This window comes from Aptenodytes forsteri, unplaced genomic scaffold, assembly GCF_000699145.1.
Source record: "Aptenodytes forsteri isolate BGI_AS27 unplaced genomic scaffold, ASM69914v1 Scaffold166, whole genome shotgun sequence".
NCBI lineage: Eukaryota > Metazoa > Chordata > Aves > Sphenisciformes > Spheniscidae > Aptenodytes > Aptenodytes forsteri.
The window spans coordinates 6,784,711-6,791,043 of record NW_008796110.1 but is presented as its reverse complement, the minus strand read 5'-3'; positions in this window follow the sequence as shown (position 1 = coordinate 6,791,043).

The following is a 6,333-nucleotide window of genomic DNA, read 5'->3' as shown; positions in this document are numbered from 1 at the left end:
AACCCAGATGTGCAGAAGCACTCGCTGTCTCAAACTGATGTCAGGCTGGAGTTCAACAAGTACGATGTCATGAGTATTCAGCAATGCACAAGATCCCATATTAGTGACTATATTTAGTGTTATTCCTTCTCCATCACTGCTTTCTGTTTGCAGAAGAGATTATGGAAAAAGTCCATATGAAGTCTATGAAGTACTTGGTACTGTAGCGGCAAGCGTCATGAAAGCCATCAGGGAATGAATAATACCGTATGTATAGCAGGATTTCAATAATAGGTAGTAAATGGGGCCAGGGATATGTACTGAATAATGGGACTGCAGGTATCAACCAGTGCTTGAGTACAAACACACCTTGCTCTCAACAAGCTGGTGGGGTATGTGAGAAATGCACGGTGTTTCCTGGGGCTGTAGGCACCCACCTCGCCCCTACGTGTACAACAGTCTCGGCTAAGGCTGTCCGACTATGCTTGGCTGTGCAGTAAATTCGGAGCTGTATGATAAAAGATAGTAAGTGGGATGTAAGCTAGCAGTAATTTATGACAGGGAAAGTCACTTCACTTTGGGCTTACCAACGCTAGCAGGTGTGAGAAGGAAGAGAATCTCCTTCGACCAGGTGGGACTCCATTGCATTACTCTTCTGCATTCTTCACAATCGGAAGGAGGCTGAAATATTAAAATGTTATATAAAAGCATAACTATAATATAGAATTCATCTAGGTCTGAGTTTGGCTAAAGAGGACACAACCTATGCAAATAATGTAGAAGAAGAGAGGTATGAACTATTCAGATTAATAGTGATGAAATATTCAGATTATATTAAGAGGGGAAGGAAGGCTTACTGTGAAATTAATGAAATTTCTTCTTTTTGAAACATGGTTCAGGTAACAAATGTGAGCATCCCACTTCAATGCAATGTCGGAGGTTGACACCAACAATTAACACTGAGGTTTGTTTTAGGATGTTGGGCAACCCAGGTGTTTGTACCAGCGGCAAGCTTCATTCTCTTTCCTGCCCACGCAGGGCTTGAGACAGGCTGCAGGGTCTGTCAGCTCCTGCTAACTGAACAAGAAATGTTTTATAGAGAAGGGCTGCGTTCCCCAGCCACCTTGGAAGTGAGAAACACTGCCCGTGGGGTTATTCTGCCGCTTCATGAGCGTTTAGAGAGTGGATTAGCTTAAGTCTTAGGCCAGGCATACTCTGAAATGTCACTTTTGCAGCCAGGCCACTTTTACTCAAGAAATGGCCATCGTGGTTTTTCCTTTCCAGAACTCTCTTTCTCCTTAACGGACTACATCGGGGTTATCAACAAGGCTTTCTGTTTAGGCAGAGATTATTGGGTACGTTTTCTCACTACACATCAGCAAAATATGTTCCTCCTTTTTCCACAATATTGTAACGTAAATACAGTGAGGTAAATGTAATTTGGGACAGTGATTGCATCATTACTAAAAGGGGAGGCAGGATGGACTGAATGAAGGGATGCTGTGAGAAAGGAATTTGGATGTGAAGAATGACTGTTGGGTGCAGAAGAGAGAATGCTGTGAACCAGCAAGAATATAGATCAAGCAAAACAGACTGAAGAGCAAAGGAGGGAAGTAGAGTATGATGAAGCTAACGTGTAAGACAGACAATTGTTCTGTAGCCCGAATTTAAAGACAAGAGCTCATGGAGACCTTCCTCTGTGGAGAGGGAAAGAAGATGGGGGCTCCATGGTCTGCAGAGAGAGGTTTTCTCAGCAGTGATGTACTGGCTGGAGGTGGAGAGGCGAGACAAGCAAGCCAAGGAGGAAAGAACTGCATCAGGCAAGGCAAAAGGATATTATGGTACTTGATTTTGCAAAGGTTTAACAAGATTGGGCTCAGGAGCCAAATCTAGCTGTGCTATAAGGAAATGGTGTGCCGTTTGGATGCTACCTGCTTCCATGGCAGAGGATGTGCTGCTTGCTCCATCCCCGTCTGCCTACAGTCAGAGCTGTTCTTAGCCTCCGTAATAGTTGCTAGCCTCAAGCAGCAATAATTATCTGTATGTGACCCAGCACTGTGAGCGCTCGATTTCCTTCATCTGAATTTCTGGAGATTAAGTAATATGTAACTGTCAGTGGATTTCTGTGTTTCTACCGTTATGTTGCTGGTAAAGCTCCTGTGTTGACAAATGATAGGGGAAAAATAAACTATGCTCTGTTAATTGCAGATTTCAGAGGAGAGGAGTTGAGACCTTTTTCTCTCTTTAAAAGGTTTGTTTATTAAATATAGTATCAATGCTCAGCAAATTAAAGACCACTCTCAACATCTTTTTTCTTAAGAAAAAAAAAGGACAAGATACCGAACAGCAAAAAAATTCCATGTCTTCTCCACCTCCTGCACCCACAAATGCATTGCATCTCCTTCAAAAAAAAAAAAAAAAAAAAAAAAAAAAAAAAAAAAAAAAAAAAAAAAAAAAAAAAAAAAAAAAAAAAAAAAAAAAAAAAAAAAAAAGGCAGATTTACTGTTTGGCTTCAGTCCAAGGCACGGATGTGGGGAGCTGAGCTCTTGTCCTTTTCCTCGACATAAACGGGGGAGGGAGAAACCAGCGCTGGTTCCCTCCGGGCTTTTTGCCATCTGTCTCTGCCTCCCCATTTCTCCCACAGCCTTTTTTGCCTCCCGTGACGTACAGAACATGTGTGGATGCAGGTGCCAGGCTCTGACTTGCCGAGAGCTCTTTTTTGACCAGGGGCCAACCTCGCAGCTCACATGATTCCTTTATGAATCCTAAGCACGTACCATCTTGTACAAATACTGACGTGTCTTGGTCCACCACCTGATTTTTACATAGGATCTTCATAAAATGCTTCAATGAATGTGTGTGTCCACCTACTTCATAAAAATATGTACGTGCTACTGGAGGATATTTCCATGGATTAAAAAAAAAAAATTCAATGTGCTTTAGCAAATGTGTGTGTTTGGGATGGGGCACTCTGCCCCGCACTGACACCTAAGCGTGCTGATGGTCAGGGTGGAATTCCCATCTCATTTTTAGGGAGAAAAGTCATCTGTTAGGCAAAAAAGCAAAAGAAGAAAACAGGTTTGGGTTTGGTTTGTTGGTTTTTTTTTTTGTTTGGGGGTTTGGGTTTTTTTCTGGTTAAGGTTTATGTCGAACACTACCCAAAAATACTGAAACACTGCTCTGAGTTGCACCAACTATTCGGTAACACCTTTCTTCGCCCTGTCTTTGCATTGACTGATTCTTAACTGAGCCAGTTCTAACTCAGTTTTTGTGACTTGTCTTGCAATTAAGGCAGCCTGTTGGTTGATTTTCTTGTCAGTAAAGATGTTAAAACGACTTTCAGGTGGTCTCTTCTCCCTCCCCTACAACTGCCCAGACACGTTCTACATCACTCTGTTTTCTGACAGAGTCCTCATGGCCATGGACAGCCCCGTGGGTTTTGGGGAGTTTGCCTTCTCTTTGTTTTCTCCATCCTCCTTTGGTTTAAGCAGATCTCTGGGAATCTGAAGATTCAGCTCCTTCAAACTCAGCTCCCCTGCCTTCTGAACCGATAAAACAGGCACAGCTTCATCCCCATGTTCCCACCTTCATACTGCTTTGGAAGTAATAAGGAAGACAATTTTTTTAAGCTTTTTGACAAGTGGTGCTCGAGGCCTGTGAATGCTTATGTGACTTTTCCTCATTAGTAATGGTGGTGTATTTTTAAATGTTACTGTCTTCCTTTAAGCTGAAGAATATTCCTGTAATACCGTAATATCTCACTTTTAAGATGGGGAACAGAAACTTCAGCCTGGGCACACTGTTCAGAAGTCTGTAGTTGCATACTTTTGAAATATCTTTGTTTTAATGAAAATACATTGATTAAATTGTAAATTAAGCATGAATTTTTATTTCAGTCTTTCTTAGCATATTTTCAGTTCTCTGGACTGTGACTAAGGACCGTGTGCTTTAGCTGAAAACGGACTTTTCGTATGTGTTCAAGCCATTTTATTCAGACTTTGGTATGTCTGAAAAGTGCTGGGTATGGGATCCCATGAACTCTACTCCAGTGCTTTCACTCTCATTGGCATGCTGTTTCTCACCATCACTGATTTCAGTTTAGACTGCCATCTCCAGTTCATCCCTGATATTGTTTAATATGCATCTGATACGTTTAATAGGTGCACTATATGCATATGTATTTATTTGTATATAGATACACGTGTAGATAGATGCATGCATGTATATGTATATGTATTGTTGTTTAATAGGTATCCAGATTAAAAGGTGTTGGGCATGATACTGCTTAGCTGGATTCAGTTGTTAACCAGGCATCAGCTGAAGGTCAGGGGGATGTCTGGCTCCTTTGAACCAAGCTGACAACGTTTCCCAGCGCTCACAGATGTCTGGAGCCAACGTGGGTCTTGTTCATGCCCTTTCTGAACGTCCTTGACAAATGCGCCTGGCCATCTCTCGGCTGCCAAGAAACCTGATGCAATCTTACTTTATAGCCAGGCTCCAAGGGGATTGTACGTTGTGGGCCTAGAAAAAGTTATTGATCTCTGAAATGATTTTAAGGTTTATTTAAAAAAAAACAACCCAAAACATTAAAAACCCCACTAGTTTGGATCTTGACCCATAAAAAGATCAGGTGTGCAGAATTTTCAAACTAGACTTTTGCTGCATAGTGGTCCCATCTATTGTTTCTTACTTGCCAGGACCCAAGTTCAAGAGCGTTTCTTTCTTCTGGAAAAAAACAACTTCACTGTGTCTCATATTTAGTAACTGTCATCGCTTCTACTTCCTGATTTCATTTAGCAAAGTCATCAACAGTCGTATGAGAAACTAGGAACCCTGAACTCGGTTTATGACAAACAAATTAGTAGTGTTTGCACTTATAGGTGTTATTTTGAGGTAGGAACGGGGGTACCTGAGGGCTTGTGAGAGAAAACACTTAAACGACTGAGATAACTGAGTGGAAAATCTTAGCAGAAAGGTAAAAGACTCTTTTCAAAATTATTTTTGTCCAATGATCACTTCAGCTGTATTCCGTTATGTCTTGACTTAGCAAATGAGGGCCTGGAGCCAGATGACACTTAATAAAATCGTGTCTCTTCATAGTACTGAACACTTTGCTTCTTTGACTTGTGAAATGCATGTTTTAAGGCTTTGTATTAATACTTGGCACTCCTTTCGAACAGAATGGAAAGAGGAGAGAGAATTTGTGTTAAACAGAGCCTGCACTGTGAACCTGTCTTGAGTGTCAGCTTAGGTGCTTCTTTAATAGGGACAACAGAAATGTAATTTGTCATATGAGCGCACCAAGCTAGTCATGAGTCAAGATATCCTAATGGGTAATTGCTCTTCACCTCATGCAAACATTTGGGTTTGGACACATGCTTTTTCTTTCTTGTAGCACCCGATGGGAAATCCATTCAAGTGTGCTACTGGGAACCTGAAGAGCTGGACTCCGCTGGCAGCTTGATTTTTAAATACTTTTTGCTCACAGGAAAAACATTGGAGATCCAGGAGTGAAATGCGTAAAATTACTGCAAAATATTAATAACTGCTGTAATTCCAGGGGAAGAAGAAACAGTTGTGCTTAAAGGAAGAAAGGCATAAAATTAATGACTGTGCTTTACTGCAAAATATTAATAACTGCTGTAATTCCAGGGGAAGAAGAAACAGTTGTGCTTAAAGGAAGAAAGGCATAAAATTAATGACTGTGCTTTAAGTGGGCACAGTTCACAGTGTTTTGATCTTCTAGTAATACAGGGGATATAAAGAAAGCACAGCTGAAGAAACCAACACAGTCCACTCCAGTCTTCCAATAAAAGGTAGCGTAACAGAATGAAAAAGAGAAGTTGTTTATAAATTTAAAAAAAGCCCCATAAACCACCTGGCTTTAATACATAAAAGGAATTGATCATAGTTAGTTTTATAATATAGCAATAATATTCTGAAAATTAAAATATGTAGAGGAAAATTTATAGAAGTGAAAAAATTGCTTAGTGTTTTGGTTTTTTTACTAATACATAAGAGAACGTCAGATGAATATTTTGATATATAAATAACTGCATGATGGAATAAAGTTGACTTTTTTCAGATGTGACTTACGTGTTAAGTATTTCTTGCCTTTATAACTGGAAGGGGAAGATGAAATATTTGAAATGTGGTTTTCTTTGATATGTAAACAAACTATAAATGAGCTTTTTGTAAAGGCCATCTGTATATTCTAATTTTAAAAGTTTTGTGATGTATTAGCAGGAAAAACTTCTGTCATTCTTGCACCAATATTCCGATATAGGGACCGCGGTCCCTTCATCAGCAGATCCTGCCGTCTTTGCACAAGACACAGCCAGCTTCAAGTTTCCC